We start from the raw sequence: 20,562 nt of genomic DNA on the forward strand, positions 1-20,562 counted from the left end.
TAATTTGATATATTGCATTCAATGCATTATGAAATCCTCATCTTTGAGCCATCTGATCCAATCTTTTGCATGCTTGACATTCACACATGATATGAATTATTGGTCACTGGTTTGGATTTTTTTTCTCACATGTTATCATCATTTTTGACACATAGAGATAAATGTGACAATTTGTGACACATTTTTGACATTGGATTGGTGCATTTTTGTTCATGTAGCATTTGCATCATTCTGGATTTGATTTTTTGCATGTTGAACATTCATGACATGATGAACTTATACAAAAAATCTCAAAGTCATTGCATGCATTTCTGATTTGATATGAATTTTCTAAGTTGGAAGTTCATTTTGTGCATATTTTTTGGTCATTGCATGGCATAGGCAATTTGAGACACTTGCTTATTGATTTGATGTTGGTCCTTTTGAGGACATTTTGTGAAATGTTTGAATGTGTAATGTGTAGAAGATTGGGTTCTGTTTTGGTTATTTGGTTAGTGTAGCGGTGTATTCATCACTTTATGATTTATTGATTAAACCAAAAGCAAAGCATACAAAGAAATCGAGTCGCCACCGCACTTTTATTTATCCAAAGGATTGGCTAAAAAGCGAACAAAAGCCTAAGAAGTTTTACACATAGAAAACTAATGAAAAGATCAGAGAATCTGGGTAAGGGGTTAATTACGCAATGGGAAGGTGTTAGGCACCCAAAACGTCCTAGGTACTCCTAGGGAGCCCTTTTCACACTTGTTGTATAAAAAGTTTATTTGTTTATGACATATTATGCAAACATGATTGGGAAGATGAGAAAAGAATATACAATTTTATTATTTTTGTGTTTGAACGGATGAACCCGTTGCCTACGTACCTTCCATGAAAGGTAAGGATCAAAACGCCGTAGTTCGGCTAAAAGATTTCCAAAATATGAGTGGGTTCATTTTAAAACAAGAGCACTAAGGCTTTTCATTATCAACGGGAGAAAACTCAACCAAGACCAACAATCCACCATGCGAGGATAGCTTCAACATACTAGTGAGGGGTTAACCCTATAATTATAGGTGTTTAATTGGCTGCATTATATGGTAAAACACTAGATGGTTACTAATGTCCTGACTGATGTCATGACATGTATGTGTGACCACATTGTAGTTACTGCAGGACTAGCTAACACAGGATTTATTGAATGTCAAACTGGATGTTGTGACATTCATACCTGTCAACAGATACTAAGGAATAGAACAGCAGGTGTTCTGTCAGAACTTAGTATTTATCTCCAGTCTGGTTATCAAGGAAAGACCAGACCTGGCATAGGGCCTATTGACTGAATGTCAAACTAGATGTTATGACATCCATCATTGACAGCAGCTGCTGAAGATTAGACAGAGTGGTGTTCTGCTATACTTCAGCATGTAACTTAGTTTGTTCTTCAAAAGAATAACAGAACTAACTTAAGGCCAATTGTGTAAATGTTAAGTTGGACACTATGACATTTATTAATGTAAGCTGTCACTGTAGTATGGTCATTTTGATCATGTACAGGTCAGCAAAATTGTACAGTCTGTTTTCTGGAAAAACAGACTCAGCATATGGACCTTGATGTCAAGCTGAATGTCGTGACATTCATGCCTGACAGCATATGCTAAATTGTAGGTTGTTCAGTTTTCTGTTTCAGCTTTTTCTCAGGCTATTCTTCAGGAAGTCAACAGCTTAGAGAAAAACCAGGAAATCAACAACCAAGCTACATTCAATGAACCTAACAAATAGCCTATTTGTTAGTAACCTAAATGTTGAATTTATGGGAACTCGCGTGACCTTAAATTCAGGAGAATACAGGTGCAAAAGCCCAGGGTACTGCAATATAAAAAGGAAGGCGTTCCTTCATTCAGTTTCAGAGATTTTGAGGCGTGAAGATTTTGTGTGTCCATCATACTTCACTGCTGTATTTTGTGAGTCTTGTATTAGACGTATCTTGTAAGCCAAGTCATTATCAAGTAGATGATAGCTTTGGCATAGGGTGTTCATTGAGTTGTAAGTGTTGTGTCACTCAAAGCTTTTAAGCGTGAGTGCTGTGTATCTTGATTAAAGCTGTGAAGCACAATCAAGAGTTGTTTGAAGTGTGACTTCAACGTGTCTTTAATATTGTTTAAAGATAGTAATCACTGAGGTGATTGAGGGGGAATGAGTAGGAACTCTGATCTTAGATTAAGATTGAAATTGCATTGGGTAGGGATTAAGTGATAAGTTGTAAACGGGTGAGTTTAGCTTTGGATTGATACTACTAATAGTGGATTTCCTCCCTGGCTTGGTAGCCCCCAGATGTAGGTCATGTTGGACTGAATTGGGTGAACAATTACTTGAGTTATTTACTGCACTTACTGTTAAGTTCTGCATAATCCCTGTCTATGCAGAATTGGATGTCATAACAACCAGTGTGACATCCAAAGTCTGATAACTAGAATTTCAATTGGTATCAGAGCAGGCACCCTGCCTGTGAATTTCTGGGTGAGATCTAGGGAAGTTACTTTCTAGTACCATGGGCAAGGATTTAAGACACTCAAACAGACCACCCATGTTGGATGGCTCTAACTATGATGACTGGAAGCCTCGTATGATAGCCTTCTTAAGGTCTCTAGACAGCAAAGTCTGGAGAGCTGTCAACAAAGGATGGGAACATCCAATAAGGACAGGTGAAGATGGAGTCAGTGTGCAGATTCCTGAAGAAGAGTGGGACAAGGAGCAAGAGGCATTAGCTCTTGGAAATTCCAAGGCCTTGAATGCATTGTTCAATGGAATCAGCAAGAACATCTTCAGGCTGGTACACCACTGTGAACTAGCTAAGGAAGTTTGGGATACCCTCAAGGTAACTCATGAAGGTACTTCCAAGGTGAAGATGTCCAAACTTCAGATGCTGACCACCAAGTTTGAAACTCTGAGGATGAAAGAGGATGAGACTATTCATGACTTTCACATGAATATTCTTGAAATTGCAAACACCTCTGGTGGACTAGGTGAGAAAATGCCTGAAGAGAAACTTGTAAGAAAGATTCTCAGGTCCTTGCCTAAGAGATTTGCTATGAAGGTCACAGCCATAGAGGAGGCGCAGGACATCTGCAACATGAAGGTGGATGAGCTCATTGGTTCCCTCCAAACCTTTGAAATGGGCTTGGGTGAGTATGCTGAGAAGAAGAACAAAAGCATAGCTTTTGCATCTAATGCTGAAGAGGAGTCAGAAGCAGGATATACTGGAGGTGATGAAAGTATCTCAGAAGCCTTAGCCATGCTTGGGAGACAGTTCAACAAGTTCGTGAAGAAGATTGATCAAAGAGGTAGACCCAATATCAAGAACATCCCGTCTGACATTAAGAAAAGATCAACTTCTGATGAGAAGTTCAATCACGGCAAGGGAATCCAGTGTCATGGTTGTGAAGGGTATGGACACGTCAGAGCTGAATGCCCTACTTACCTCAAATTGCAAAATAAGGGGTTAGCTATCACATGGTCTGAAGGAGACTCTGAAAGTGAATCTGAAGGAGAATCTGCCAAACATGTCACTGCACTAACCAGTGTTTGTGCCTCTGAAGATGACTCAAGTGCAGATGAACTGACCTTTGATGAACTTGCAGCAGCCTATAAGAAGTTGTGTTCCACCAGTGCAGAAGTACGTGCACAAGGAGAAAAGCAAAAGAAACTCATCAAGGAACTGGAAGATGAGAGACAGAAGCAACTGTCTGTCATAGAGGGTCTCAATTGTGAGATAACCCTGCTGACCTCCAAGCTGAATCAGATGACTAAATCCATCAGAATGATGAATAAGGGAACTGACACCTTGGAAGAGATTCTAAAGGTGGGACAACAGTCTGGAACCAAATCTGGCCTTGGATTTGGGAAAAGATCCTCAACTGAACACAAACGCCCAAAGGCTAAAGTTCAGAAGTTCAAGCAGAAGTCAAAGCCAATGTCTCAACATCGAGGAACTAGGATGAATGATCATCAGAAGAGGAAATACCAGGAGTGGAGGTGTCACCACTGTGGTAGGCTTGGGCATATAAAAGCCATCTGCTACTGGATTCATGGTTTCCCTAACCAAGCCTTGCATGTTAAGCCTAAGCATAAAACACATAAGCGCTATGTTCCCATTAAGAAGCAACAATGGTATGCTAGGATAGCACACACTGCTCTAAGGGCTTCTACCAGAGAAGACTGGTACTTTGACAGTGGATGCTCAAGACATATGACTGGTATGGAAAATCTACTGGTAGACATTCAACCTCACACTACCAGCTATGTGACCTTTGGTGATGGTGCCAAAGGAAAAATAAAAGGTGTGGGCAAACTGGACTGTTCTGGAGTGCCAAAACTGAATAATGTGCTGTTGGTAAGAGGACTAACTGCAAACCTCATCAGCATAAGTCAGCTGTGTGATCAAGGGTTTCATGTTCAGTTTACTAAGGAGCTATGCATTGTGACAAATTGTGACAATCAGGAAGTTATGAGAGGAACCAGGTCCAAAGATAACTGCTACCTGTGGGAACCTGAAGTCTCTAACTTTTCCACAACATGCTCCTCAGCCAAGGAAGAACAGGATGTGAAGCTGTGGCATAGACGTCTTGGACATCTTCACTTACGGGGAATGAAGAAGATTATATCCAAGGAAGCGGTCAGAGGAATTCCAAAGCTTCTGATTGATGAAGGAAGAGTCTGTGGAGAATGCCAGGTGGGCAAGCAAACCAAGATGTCACATCCGAAGCTGGGACATCCCACAACCTCCAGAGTTCTGGAACTATTGCACATGGACCTAATGGGACCTATGCAGGTTGAAAGCCTTGGTGGGAAGAAATATGCATACGTGGTGGTGGATGACCATTCCAGATACACGTGGATAAGCTTCATCAGAGAGAAGTCAGATACATTTGATGTCTTCAAAGACCTGTGCATAAGACTTCAAAGGGAAAAGGACAGTTGTGTGGTCCGGATTAGAAGTGATCATGGTACGGAGTTCAAGAATTCCAAGTTTGATGAGTTTTGCTCGTCTGAAGGAATAAGTCATGAGTTCTCCTCCCCTATAACTCCTCAGCAGAATGGAATAGTTGAAAGAAAAAATAGAACTATTCAAGAATCTGCCAGAGCAATGATTCATGCAAAGAAGCTCCCCATGCACTTCTGGGCGGAAGCAATGAATACCGCATGCTATGTTCACAACAGAGTCACCTTGAGAAAAGGAACCTCCTCCACTCTATATGAAATATGGAAAGGCAGAAAACCCACTGTGAAGTACTTTCATATCTTTGGAAGTAAATGCTACATTCTCACAGATCGTGAACAGAGAAGGAAGCTAGATCCCAAAAGTGATAAAGGTATATTTCTGGGATACTCCACTAACAGCAGAGCCTATAGAGTGTTCAACTACAGGACCAATGTCCTGATGGAATCCATAAATGTCATTGTGGACGACAAAGAGGAAGGAACCGATGTCATGGAGGATGTTGAAACATTCCTTGACAGTTCAACTGACAGTCCAGTCAAGTCTGAAGAAGTACAGGAACCTCCTCCTGAATGTGAAGTAGATGTAACCACCAAAGTGCCATCTATCAGAATTCAGAAAGACCACCCTAAGGATCTTATCATAGGGGATCCCACCAGTGGTGTAACTACCAGGTCAAGAGGAATAAACTCAAATTCCTGCTTTGTATCCAAGGTTGAACCAAAGAATGTGAAAGAAGCCCTGACTGATGAATACTGGATCACTGCCATGCAAGAGGAACTTGAGCAGTTCAAAAGGAATGAAGTTTGGGAACTAGTTCCAAGACCTGAAGGGACCAACATCATTGGTACCAAGTGGATCTACAAAAACAAATCTGATGAGAAAGGAGTAATTACTAGGAATAAAGCAAGACTAGTAGCTCAAGGATACACTCAAGTTGAAGGGGTAGATTTTGATGAGACATTTGCTCCTGTGGCTAGGCTTAAGTCCATCAGATTGCTGTTGGGGGTAGCATGAATCCTGAAGTTTAAGCTATTCCAAATGGATGTGAAGAGTGCATTCTTGAATGGCTACCTGAATGAGGAAGTCTATGTGGAACAACCTAAAGGGTTCTATGATCCTAACCAACCTGAGCATGTATACAAGTTGAGGAAAGCCTTGTATGGGTTGAAACAAGCTCCTAGAGCATGGTATGAAAGGTTAACCGAATTTCTGACCTCAAATGGATACAAAAAGGGTGGCATAGATAAAACCTTGTTTGTGAAGGACGAAGAAGGCAAAATCATGATAGCTCAAATCTATGTTGATGATATAGTCTTTGGTGGAATGTCAGAACAAATGGTTCAAAAATTTGTTCACCAGATGCAGTCTGAGTTTGAAATGAGTCTAGTGGGAGAACTGACCTATTTCCTTGGAATGCAAGTAAACCAAATGGAGGACTCTATGTTTCTCTCCCAAAGCAAGTATGCCAAGAACATAGTTAAGAAGTTTGGTATGGATAATGCTAGGCACAAGAGGACTCCTGCTCCCACTCATCTAAAGTTGACCAAAGATGATGGAGGGCCTAGTGTTGATCAATGCTTGTATAGAAGCATGATAGGTAGTCTGCTGTACCTAACTGCAAGTAGACCTGACATTTCTTATGCAGTTGGAGTGTGTGCCAGATATCAAGCAGAGCCTAAGGTGAGCCACTTGAATCAAGTCAAACGGATTCTCAAGTACATCAATGGGACCTGTGACTATGGGATGTTGTATTCACATGGGTCTGAGCCTGTCCTATCTGGGTACTGTGATGCTGACTGGGCTGGGAGTGCTGATGACAGAAAAAGCACATCAGGTGGATGCTTCTTCTTAGGAGACAACCTAATATCTTGGTTCAGCAAGAAGCAGAATTGTGTTTCTCTGTCCACTGCAGAGGCTGAATACATAGCTGCTGGAAGCAGTTGTTCCCAACTGGTTTGGATGAAACAGATGCTCACTGAGTACAATGTCACTCAAAATGTCATGACATTGTTCTGTGATAATCTCAGTGCCATCAATATCTCCAAGAATCCCATCAAACACAGCAGGACCAAGCATATTGACATTAGGCACCACTTCATCAGAGATCTGGTGGAAGACAAGGTGATCACTTTGGAACATGTAGCCACGGATCTTCAACTGGCTGACATATTTACAAAGGCTCTGGATGCTACTCAGTTTGAAAACTTAAGGAGCAAACTGGGAATATGTCTCTCTGAGACCTTATAGCAACCACTAATGCTTGGGATAAATTGTTTAATATCTCTGCCTATTAAACAATTTGTACTAGGCTATGATTGGTCACCAGATCATAGCTATGCTACCTGCAACAAGGGTGGATACAAGAGGGTAAGGAGACACCCTACTGTGAGAAGGCCAATGTACCTGCAGGAGTTCAAGGATGTTGTTCATGCAGGAGTGGTTCTGGATGTCAGAAACAACATCATGGCATCTGATATGGTGGTACCTACTGTAAAGCAAAAGTGGGTGATTACTTGATCGAAGCTGTGAAGCAAGATCAAGTGGATGGTAACTTGGTTGAAACTGTGAAGTAAAACCAAGTCTGTAACTCTGTCGTTATTCTCTGGTTATGTTGTTGACTTTGGCAACATTTTTGACAAAAAGGGGGAGTAACCCCTGAACAAACAGAGTGGGTGTCTCTACAACAGGCACTCATGGGGTCTCTACAACAGACTCTCAGGACGACAGATTCCTCCCCTGCAGCAATGCTGTGTGAAGTTTTTATTTAACTTCCATATGTGTGAGTGTGCTGCCACTCTGAGTGTATTAGCTAGTATTATTTCCTGCTAGGTGTGTGTTTCCGCTGCACTCTGTTATGAGGATCAAAGTGTTTTAGCCAAAAATTTGCCAAAGGGGGAGTTTGTATGTGTTTAATTGGCTGCATTATATGGTAAAACACTAGATGGTTACTAATGTCCTGACTGATGTCATGACATGTATGTGTGACCACATTGTAGTTACTGCAGGACTAGCTAACACAGGATTTATTGAATGTCAAACTGGATGTTGTGACATTCATACCTGTCAACAGATACTAAGGAATAGAACAGCAGGTGTTCTGTCAGAACTTAGTATTTATCTCCATTCTGGTTATCAAGGAAAGACCAGACCTGGCATAAGGCCTACTGACTGAATGTCAAACTAGATGTTATGACATTCATCATTGACAGCAGCTGCTGAAGATTAGACAGAGTGGTGTTCTGCTATACTTCAGCATGTAACTTAGTTTGTTCTTCAAAAGAATAACAGAACTAACTTAAGGCCAATTGTGTAAATGTTAAGTTGGACACTTTGACATTTATTAATGTAAGCTGTCACTGTAGTATGGTCATTTTGATCATGTACAGGTCAGCAAAATTGTACAGTCTGTTTTCTGGAAAAACAGACTCAGCATATGGACCTTGATGTCAAGCTGAATGTCGTGACATTCATGCCTGACAGCATATGCTAAATTGTAGGTTGTTCAGTTTTCTGTTTCAGCTTTTTCCCAGGCTATTCTTCAGGAAGTCAACAGCTTAGAGAAAAACCAGGAAATCAACAACCAAGCTACATTCAATGAACCTAACAAATAGCCTATTTGTTAGTAACCTAAATGTTGAATTTATGGGAACTCGCGTGACCTTAAATTCAGGAGAATACAGGTGCAAAAGCCCAGGGTACTGCAATATAAAAAGGAAGGCGTTCCTTTATTCAGTTTCAGGGATTTTGAGGCGTGAAGATTTTGTGTGTCCATCATACTTCACTGCTGTATTTTGTGAGTCTTGTATTAGACGTATCTTGTAAGCCAAGTCATTATCAAGTAGATGATAGCTTTGGCATAGGGTGTTCATTGAGTTGTAAGTGTTGTGTCACTCAAAGCTTTTAAGCGTGAGTGCTGTGTATCTTGATTAAAGCTGTGAAGCACAATCAAGAGTTGTTTGAAGTGTGACTTCAACGTGTCTTTAATATTGTTTAAAGATAGTAATCACTGAGGTGATTGAGGGGGAGTGAGTAGGAACTCTGATCTTAGATTAAGATTGAAATTGCATTGGGTAGGGATTAAGTGATAAGTTGTAAACGGGTGAGTTTAGCTTTGAATTGATACTACTAATAGTGGATTTCCTCCCTGGCTTGGTGTCGCATCCGCGAAAAAACAACCGGCGGGACTCAAATAAAAACACAACACAGAGCCGCCACTGCGCGTTATTTATCCCAGGATAGGGAAAGGAAACGCTCAGAGAAACCTGGAAAGGAAATGGTCTCGCGACCAAAGAGAAAGGGTAAGGGAGTCGGTTACGCAAGGGGAAGGTATTAGCACCCCTCACGTCCGTCGTACTCGACGGGATCCACGTTCTAAGAAAAGAAAAGGTTGCTAAAACATCACACACACACACAGGGAACGCAGGTGGGGTTAAGAGAAGGGAGCTCGATAGGACATCGCATCCTATGCCTACATATCTCGTCTGGAACGAGAATCAGAGCCACTGTAGTTCGGCTTACGCACGCCAAACAACACCAAACGCACAAACAGATGGCAAACATGGAGCCCGACAACCATTCGATGGAATTACGTCAGCATCCGAACCAAAACAAGCACAAAAGGGCAAACGTGGAGCCCGACTGCCAATCACTGGGCTTACGTCGGCATCCGAACCAAAACACAATCAGATAACAAGTAAACACACGCAAAAAAAGAAAAAAAAGTGCCCGGAGTGGTCTCGCACGACCACCTGCCTACATACCTCGTCTGGAACAAGGATCAGGGCGATGTAGTTCCCCCTCAAGGGAAAGAAAAACTAGCCAGAAACCGAGGGAAGACACACTACCAGGGAGCTGTACTCGAGCCTAGTGTTGTCATGCATCGTTACCCTACGTTCAGGTTTCTACCTACTTGCACAACTGCAAGCTAATCTTATCCAGGAAAGAAGCAAGCATACAAGCATACAAACAAAACAAGCATTTCAAGCAAACATGTCAAACAAATATTCACAAAGCACACACTATAACCAATCAAGTGAGGCTCAAACAATGGGTTTGACTGCCGAAGCAAGTCATCTGTACATGGGTATTATTCGCTCTTAACCTTGCCATTACGAGGCTAAGGTGAAGCAGATGAAAAGGTGAAGTGAGGATGAGACCTCACAGCTCTTATCCCTGACCAGGGAGAGCTTTTAGACAAAGGAGCGTGGGTCCAGAATGGAGGGACCCTTCTACGCTCAAAGACCCTGACTCGATTGTGCAACAGCACGAGATCTTGGGTTTGTGTCCCAATGCATCAACACACAGCCGTGTGAGCAGAGGGACGACTCACGGAATAGTGGGGGATAGATTGCATATCCCTTGGCTTCCACCAATTGCCTCATAGAGGACTTCACCTGCTTAGGCACAATATTAAACAATCACAATCATCGCCTCTTAAGGAGGACTTCAGACATTTTGCCCGGCCAAATAACAGACTGGGTCTCCAGACTACATGAAGATTAGAAGTCCTACCTCAAGTGGTTTAAAACCAAGCAGCAGCAAGCAAGTTCTTAAAGAACTGTAAGCGACTAAATGTACCTGAAATCAATCAAGTATCATCAGTACTCAGACAAACAACAATAAACAGCAAATGTTAATCAGTCAGACTATACAAACAACACAAGCACATAAATGCAAGCTACAAGCTCAAGCTCAAGCTTCACAACCTACAAAACAAAGTTATGTTAGTCCTCAACATCAAACACATCCAATTTAATCAACTTGGCTCAATCCCTTTATGCATTATGCATTTCATCCTGAAAAATCAAGCAAATGTGAGAAACTGGACCACTAGGCCAAGCCTAGGGTCCCAAAAGTGAGAAAAAAATCTAAACAGCAAGCAATCTTCAACCAAAATCAAATTAAAGCCAAACAAAAGCAAATGCAATTGGTCCCATGCTTATATCATTCACCATATTCATTTCATGACCAAAACAAGTCAAACTAGGTTAAACATAACACCAAACATCCAAACAGAATGACTTTAACCAAATCCATATCAAAACAATTCCAAAAATCCTCAAATAATTCACACCTAAACAGGACATATTCAAGGTACAGCATGTCAATTTTCAGCTCAATTGGACAAAAGGAACTATGTCAATGAAAATCAAGAAAAACAGACACAAATATATGAGCCAAACCATAACATCAACACATGCATTCACTTCAAAAATTCACAAGTCAATGAAAACAGTTAAGAAATGAATGGGACCAAAACAGGGATGTCCTACAATGTGTCTACAATCATCATACCAAATTTCATGTTTATCCAAAACCATATGAGCATTTCACATTAAATTTACAAACATGTGTCACATGAACTTGCATAATTGACCAACAGAGATGAAAAATATCAATCAAATTGAAAATGCCACATAAAAATCCAGAAAAATTCACATAGCATCTCAACATATCAATGATTATACATGTAAAATTTCAATCCATTCTAACAAGCATAGGCTAGGCAAATAATTTCATGAAGATGACCTAATTAGGTGTGACACAAATTGTCACACCTAAGTTCAAAAATTCATATCTCACTCCACAGGTATCAAAAATTCACAAACTTTATATGTAAATCACCAGTAACATGTCTAGAATCACCACAAAAAATTTCAAACATTTCTTTTAAGGCATGAGAATTTCACAATGGAAATGGTAGAACATGTCAAAATTGCATACAAGTCAAACAACCCTAGGTCAAACCAATTTTTCACCAAGCACAATTTCTAAAATTATGTCCATAAAATTCTAGAGAGAAAATGGGAACTATAGAAAAAATCCTCATACTTTTCTGATTAATAAAATATTTTTTATGAATTTTTTAAGATTTATATGATTTTTAAATAATTATTTAAGAGTTTTAATAATTAAATGGATTCAATGGCAAAGTGGTAATTATCCCTTCCCAGACCAAAACACGGTCGTTTAACTAATGCGGTGGAGGCACGCGATTGGCTGGTTTCCGCGCGGCAAACACGATTTGAAAATTGCCTTGCACTGTAGCGGATCAAACTGGAAAAATTTCCAGAATTCTCATCGTCTTCCTCGCGTGGCTCAACCTCCATGTCCAACAATGATTTCGCTCAAACTTCAACCAAAACTCACAAATGAATATGCGTTGGAACGGTCTAAGTCTCAGAATCTCAAATATGTCCTTAATTTCACCTAACTCTTCCTATATTTTATGAATCGAAGGGATTAGGTTTTGGCATCGAAGTTTTGAATCAACATAACTTTCTCTATGTTTCACCATTCCTAAAACCAAAGGTAGCATTAGATTCTACATAAAACATACTTCAAAACGCATATAAGCATTCATCCAATCATGAAATTCGAAATTCAAGTACCTGGAGATGGCAGTGATGGATTTGATGTTCTTCGCGCATGTACTACCAAAACAGATGAAGAATGATGATACGTGAGGTGCCTGGAGGTGTTAGGTTCAGCTGCAATTGCTTCTAGTGCACGAATTCCTCAATTCACCATTGATGCATCACATAGGACAGTCACGATTTGGTGCTTATTTGATGTTGAATTACCAAAACAGTGCAAGGATGAGAAGAATGGAGATCAAATCAAAAAGAAATTTGCAAAATGATCAAGAATTGGAAGATGACTTGCACAATGTAACCACATGATATGCAATATGCAATGCCTAATGACCTAAAAAATGATATGCAATATGGTAATGCTAGTCCCAAGAGAGGAGGGCAAATTTTGAGGTGTTACAGCTGCCCCTATTCAATCCACTGTGAACCTGTCGATATGAACAGCCTCGGCTTTCAGATGATCAGGATGAAGAGTGATTGAATACCAAGAACAGACGAACAATTTGCACTCTGATGGGAAGATAATTAACAACGCCCGTCAGCATCGGCGAAGAAACAGTCTTGAAAGAACAAATCCGTCTGGTACGGAGAAAGTCGGCCTAATCACCGAAACAGCAACGTCGACCTGGATACCAAAATAAATGGTAACACAGGGATAACCATGGCCTGAACACCACTCAGCCCGGGATTATTATTTCTTTCTCTTCTTTTTTTTCATGCTTTTCTTGAACCCCAAAATTTTCTCTTCTTTTTTCATTTTCTTGGCCTGAACACCACTTTGGTCTGAACACCTCTTCGGTCTGGATACCACTTCGGTCTGGATACCACTTCGGTCTGGATACCGGGAAACTGGCCGGATTGCCGCAAGCTGCATCGATCTAATCATCGTGAGCTTCTTCGATCTGGAAATCGAAACTGGCCGGAGTGCCACAAGTTCTCCGTCCTGACTGTTGAGAACCTCTTCGATCTGGAAATCGGAAACTGGCCGGAGTGCCACAAGTTCTTCGTCCTGACTGTTGAGAACCTCTTCGATCTGGAAATCGGAAACTGGCCGGAATGCCACAAGTTCTTCGTCCTGACTGTTGAGAACCTCTTCGATCTGGAAATCAGAAACTGGCCGGAGTGCCACAAGTTCTTCGTCCTGACTGTTGAGAACCTCTTCGATCTGGAAATCGGAAACTGGCCGGAGTGCCACAAGTTCTTCGTCCTGACTGTTGAGAACCTCTTCGATCTGGAAATCGGAAACTGGCCGGAATGCCACAAGTTCTTCGTCTTGACTGTTGAGAACCTCCTCGATCTGGAAATCGGAAACTGGCCGGAGTGCCACAACGACCCATGCTGAGGATGACAAGCCCTGAGCCGACTGCTCTCTATTCAACCCTGGCAGACAAACACTTCGCGTTTAGCTGGGGATTATCTTCTTTCTTGTTTTTCTTTTTGGACCCCGAAATCGCGCTGATCGCGTAACGTCTTCTGATATTATTTCCATCTCTGTCCGACGGAAACATTTCCTCCAATATCGCACTACTGGGGAACATTGCTGATCTGACGTCGTGATGCTAAACTCCTCGGAGTAATATCTTCGCTTTCTGGCACAACCACCTCTCAAACAGTAACCACGGCTTGAGACTAGCTCTATGCTTGCAACAATGATGCATGATCTTTTTCTGCGTAATGCTCCATAATTATGGGAATGCTACGCGATTTATTATTTTTCTATGCAACATGCTATGCTATTTTTACATGATGAATGCATAAAAAGCATCCCCCTCAAGGGACTCTTCTGAGGAGCACGAGACACTCTGCTGAGGAACTCGTCAATACTCCGATTCCACCCTGCTGGGGAATAGCGTTGCTGCTGGGAAAAGGTAGCCCTTGCTGGGGAAGAACTTCCTTTGCACCCCATCCGCTCGAGAAACTGCTGGGGATAAGAACCACCAACGCTCTGTGGGGATACAACAGTCTTTGACTTGCTGGGGATATCAATCCCAACTCGCTTTGGGGAAACCTCACAGATACCTGACGACTTCACTGGGGAAATGCTCACAGATACTCTGCCGGGAAACAGCCACCTCCAGGCCCATTGACTGGGGAAGCATCAATCTATCACCTGCTGGGGATAACCATCCTGACCCTGCTAAGGGAAACGAATGCTACTCCGCTGGGGAATCCATCCAATCCACACCTAGGATACTCAGCTGGGGATGCAGATATCGGCCTGCTACGGAAATTTGTCCAATCCACTGGTAGGATGAACACTGCTGGAGATATATTTCATTGAAACCCGCTCCACTCGGGGATTAGCAACCTTCTGGCCTGGCTGCTGAGGAAACACCTTTTACCTGCCGAGGATAACCATCCTGACTCGGCTGAGGGAGCCATAGACCTCGGATCTGCTAGGGATCTAGTCCTCTAACTCTGCTTGGGGACCTAGCTGGGGAAATGAGAAAAGTTGGTACAGAACACTCGTCGAACCATGGTATCCACCTCCCAATCTCGTATCAGCTTTCCACTTTTGAGAATTCCCAGACTTGTCTGGACCTTTTCTGCTCCATCATCTTGTATTCCCAATCGCCCCGCGCTCGACGAGAAACGTACTCCTGGGATTTATACATACTTTTCAATTATCCGACTTTGAAGAGTCTTCTTGATTAATTCCAAAGGTCGTCGGACGTCTCGTCGTCTCTCCGTCCTTTCTTCATCTCGACTGTCCCTGATCGGACTCTACGGGGAATTTCCATAGACTTTCCAATCTTCCGATTTTGAAGAGTCTTCTTGATTAAAATCAAGGATCGTCGTACGTCTCGACGTCTTCTCGTCGTTCTTTCGTGCACTCGTCCCTGAGCAAACTCTCTGGGGATTTGTTACAAAGTTTCCACATCACAACCTGCAAGTGAGTGAAGAATATCTAACAGTACCTGCAAAACAGACCGTCAGATAAAACTGTGCCCCAGGCGTGTCAAGATTTCAACACTTGGGTCACTCAACCTTCCGAATAAGATTTCAAGCTTTCAATCTTATAAACATGCATTGGAAGGGACCTGTATGTCTTAAAATGCAAGATTCTTTATCAAAAATATCTGGATGTTTTTGCAATCAAAGCGGTAATGAAAAACAAAAACAAAATTATTTGACTGAATATGCATTTTATTGATTGGAAAAATGTGGCTCAAATTGAGCAATACAAAGGAAGCAATTCCTGAAAAGAGGTAATTGCGCACAAAAGGAAAAATCTATCCTAATGGCAATGTGAAACTCATGATCTCATCGAGTTCCAACTCGGTTACACCCCACATGTCCTCAGACTCTCCGTGCTTTCTGCCTTCTGAACAAGACGTTTCTGATTGATCCCTACCGGGTATTATCCATGATGCTTTAACCAAAGCGCAGACGATCATGCCAAACGCAGTTGTTCGTTTCAATCCCTCTTTTGCCTGGACCGCCCTTTCGGGTTTTCAGTCCATCGGGAACCCTTTTTTGCCCAAGTCGCCTTTTCAGGTTTTCGACTTGCCGGGTGTACAGTTTTTTTTCATTTTTATCCCTAACTTTTGCCCGAACCTTTCTTTCTGTTTTTTGGTTCGCCGGGATGCCCATTTTTTGCCTGGACTATTTTATTCTTTTCGTCCAGCGGGTCTCTTTACACGAAGTATTTTTTAACTGCGTCCGCATTCACAGGGGATGGAAAATCCTCGCCATCCATGGTCGTTAGCAACAAGGCTCCGCCAGAGAAAACCTTCTTGACCACGAATGGACCTTCATAATTCGGTGTCCATTTGCCCCTTCGATCGTTTTGAGGAGGAAGGATCCTTTTCAGCACCATATCACCTACGTGATATACCCGAGGTCGCACCTTTTTGTCAAAAGCACGCTTCATCCGCTGTTGGTACAACTGCCCATGACAGATGGCTGCTAGCCTCTTTTCTTCAATCAGGCTCAACTCTTCATACCGGGTCCTTACCCATTCAGCCTCTTGCAATTTTACGTCCATCAGGACTCTTAAAGAGGGAATCTGAACCTCAACAGGTGATACAGCCTCCATTCCATATGCCAATGAGAAAGGCGTTGCCCCAGTAAATGTGCACACTGACGTTCGACACCCATGCAATGCAAACGGCGACATCTCATGCCAGTCTCTGTAGGTTACCACCATTTTCTACACAATCGCATCGTCGGTGCATTCAAACGTTATCCGGGCAACGAAAGCTCATTCACCTTAACCTCCCCATCAGACATCAGAATCCGTTCGGATTCAGGGTCAGGCCCCTCCTCCGGGATCGGTTACTCTCAATCTTTCGATTAGAGCACCTCGAGATGTCCTCATCAGGGAACTCAAACTTCATCGGTTGATAATCCTCCACGGGTTGCTGACCGATGTAATCAGACAACACCTTCCCCTTGATTGCTTTCTGAGAGCATCACAAATCAGTCAACATTCTTTTGCTCTCTCACAACCCATCCGGTCAATGCTGGATTCTCAAACCCATACTCGATCGGATCCATCTTGGAAATCCACAAAGTGGTATGAACCAGCATAAACTGTCTCAGTCGGCGAGCAGCCTATGCCAAAGTACAACAAGTTTTCTCGAACAGTGAATGTATTGTTTCACAGTCGGTAAACTTTTTGCTAAGGTAAATTGCATGCTCTTTTCGACAAGACGCGTCATGCTGACCCAATACACCTCGTAGACCCCTCGAAGTCTGTCAAGTACAGATTAACAGTCTCTTTCCATAGGAAGTATCAGAATCAGAGGTTCCTGCAACTTATTCTTTCATTTTTCCAATGCCCCTTGGCAATCATTATTTCACCTGACCGTTTGATCTTTTTTTTTTCAACATCTTGAATATAGGTTCGCACGTGGCTGTTAGATGAGATGTGAACCATGACAGGTAGTTCAATCTATCTATGAAACCACGAACCCCTCCTTTATGTTCTCGGTTCAGGCGTTTCTCTTATTGTTCTTTTTTTGTTTTTTTTTTTGTTTTTTTTTTTTTTTTTTTTTTTTTTTTTGTTTTTTTTGTTTTTTTGTTTTTTTTGCAGGATGAACCTCGATTCCTCCCTTACAATGAACCCCAACATCTTACCGGACCGCACTCTGATAGTGCACTCACTTGAATTCAACCTCAGTTTGAATTGTCTCAACCGGTCAAACGACTTGCCCCGGTCTGCCAGATGCCCCTCTCCTGTTTGGGACTTTGCTATCATGTCATAGCATAGCATTCGATTTCATGACGAATCATATCATGAAACAAAGTCACCATGGCTCTCTGATACAGGCACTGGCGTCCTGCTTCTTTAGAGGACGGTCTTCTCTCCATGGTAGCTTGTGTACAACGACATCGGTGTTCGACCTGGCATATCCTGACACGACCAGGTGAAAGTATCCACATACTCCTTCAACAAGGCTACCATTCTGCTCTCGACTTGCCTCTGAAGCGGCCCCAATTTCTTCCTTCCTGACCTCGGCGGTGCTTGGAATAACAATCTCGATCCGCTCCGCATGCGGCTGAATCACCTTCCCCTCTTGTTTTTACAACCTGGCTAATTCCAGCAGATCACAATCTTCTTCGCATTCTTCTTCAGCAAGATAGATCGGTTTGTCGAAGTCATATGAGGTGTAACCAAATTGTTATCAAAGAGATCCGGAGAATTATTTTTCGACTTTGGAACGAGACAAATCAAAAAAGAAAAATGAAAATAAACATTGCCATTTTTATTTGTTTTTAAACTGCAAAAATAAATGAAAAACAGGGAACACCGCTTTTTGACTGAAAAACATCCTTTTATTAATGATGCAGAATGTGCAAATTATGAACATGAGGTGGCCCTTACAATGGACCATTACGTGTCGGGCAACACGTATGGCTTTCATGCAGATAAAATCAAAACAGAAATCATTACTCTTCCGAATGAGTGACAGTGCTGATCTCTTAAGCCTTCCAGCTTCCTGGTACGCACGGCTTTATCCAACTATTGAACTTGCAGTTACTGTCATTCTCTTCACCCATCACACAGACGTGATCTGAATCTTCAGCAATTGCACTTACCATCGCCTGACCATGCGCCGACATGGGATTAGCATTAACATTGGGTGATGGAGCAAAGTTGATTGCTTTTGAATCCACCAGGTCTTGGACTACGTGCTTAAAAGCTTTGCAGTCCTCTACACTGTGCCCGGGAGCACCCGAATGGAATTCACATTTGACATTTTCATCAAAATTGGTTGGCCTTTGATCAGGTCCCATAGGTGCCAAAGTCCTCAACTGTACCAGCCCCATATCTTTCAACTTTTTCAATAGGAAAGAATATGTCACAGGCGGCCTGTCAAAATGCCGATCACTCATCCTCCTCCTGACTGGATATCCTACCCTCTGAGACCTCTGCTGAAATGGCTGACGCTGTTGTTGCTGTTGTGCAGGCTGATTGTCAGCAGGAATAGTTACCGCAGCGGTGTGCTGGAAGTAACAATCCCTACTGGGTCCTCTCTGAGCGTAGACCACACTGGTATTACCCTCATTCTTGCGCTGACCGTTCCCGAATGGCTTCTTCGATGCTGATGACGAAGCATTACCTTGTATCTTCCCCATTTTCAGCCAACTTTCGATTCTCTCCCCTGCCACCACAATGTCAGCAAAGTTGGTTACCGGACAACCAACCATCCTTTCAGCAAAAACCCCTTGCAGGGTACCCATGAAGAGATCAGACATCTCTCTGTCCACTAGAGGAGGTTGCACTCTGGCAGCCAACTCCCTCCACCTCTGAGCATATTCTTTAAACCCCTCATTGTTTTTCTGAGACATACCCTGCAGCTGGGTACGACTCGGAGCCATATCAGCGTTGAACTGATACTGTTTAAAGAATGCATCTCCCAGATCCTGCCAGCTCTTGATATCAGAAGATTTCAGCTTGGTATACCATTCCAAGGATCCTCCAGACAGACTGTCTTGGAAGAAGTACATCCAGAGCTTCTGATCTGTTGTGTATGCAGAGATCTTGCGGACGAAAGCTTGGAGGTGAGTTTCTGGACAGGAACTCCCATTGTATTTGTCAAATGCAGGCGCTTTGAATTTCTGTGGGATCACAATCCCCTCAACCAGCCCCATGTTGGACATGTTGACAAACCCCGGAGTAGCATGGCTTTCCAGAGCCCTTACCTTCTCTGCCAGCAACTGAATTTCTTTGTTCTGTGGCGGAGCATTGTACGGACCAAATGGTTCATTGTGCATCGAGAACTGATCAGCTTCTCGGTCCTCCTCCCTGTCATCGTCAAACCCATAGAATGGAGGCAACAGACCGTCCTTCATATTCTGCCCCAGACCGGGCCCAGGTTGACCACCAGCACCAAAATCAGCAGCATTGTTGTTCACCATACCTACGGTTTCTCTTTTTTCACCGTCTCTGGATCCATCCAGCCCTTGGTTGGAGACACCATCCAGGTTAACAACACTGTTAGCAGCTGAAGCCCGCTCGAGCTTTTCAACTTTATCAGCCAAAGCTTTCTGACCAACTGCAAAACCCTGCATAATGTTGATCAGCTCATTCATTTTGTCTTTCAGCTCGAGGATATCTGTGTTTGGGAGATCCATCAATCTGGGAGTATTGCGTCTGGTGAAGTATCTGTGAGGACGAGTTGAGTGCAAAGGTACAACTCTACGAGCGCGAGCAATGATTCCTGCAAAACAGCAAACAGGTTAATATGCATGAATGCAACGTCTATCCATACGAGGAAGATTCTGTCTTTTGATCCTGGTTTCATCGAGACAGATAATATTTTGACATCCACATTCTGAAATTCAAGATGTCTCTCAACCAGATTCTCAATCAATAATACTCCCCATATGACTAGACGTAGGTTTGATGCAGATGAATGCAAAATGAGAATGATGCAGATGTATGCAATGCACTGGGCCATCCTCCAAGTCCTCTGATCATCTGTTGCTCTGAAGCCTGATCTCTGAACTGATCATAACCATCTGAGGGAAAATGTAACCATAAATCCGACTTAGGGTTCCGAAATAAACGGAAGGCAGATACATCATCATCATCACCATCACCAAACCATCTCTGAGCAGATACCCACAACCTTCTGAATCGGCCCAGGGAATCCTGAAATAAACGGATCCCCACTTATAAATAACTCGGTCCGGGGAATCCTGAAATAAACGGATCCCCACTGATAAATCACGGACAGCACTCCGGCGTCTCGGCAA

The 20,562-nt window shown here is 42.6% G+C and overlaps 1 pseudogene; it reads right to left on the bottom strand.

The window, feature by feature from the left end:
- The window catches only part of LOC127102294 (protein MET1, chloroplastic-like), a 38,804-nt pseudogene extending 19,148 nt beyond the window's left edge, over positions 1-19,656 (bottom strand).
- Between the last annotated feature and the right edge of the window lie 906 nt (positions 19,657-20,562).

The sequence above is a fragment of the Lathyrus oleraceus genome, chromosome 7 (genome assembly GCF_024323335.1).
Source record: "Lathyrus oleraceus cultivar Zhongwan6 chromosome 7, CAAS_Psat_ZW6_1.0, whole genome shotgun sequence".
Taxonomy (NCBI): Eukaryota; Viridiplantae; Streptophyta; class Magnoliopsida; order Fabales; family Fabaceae; genus Lathyrus; species Lathyrus oleraceus.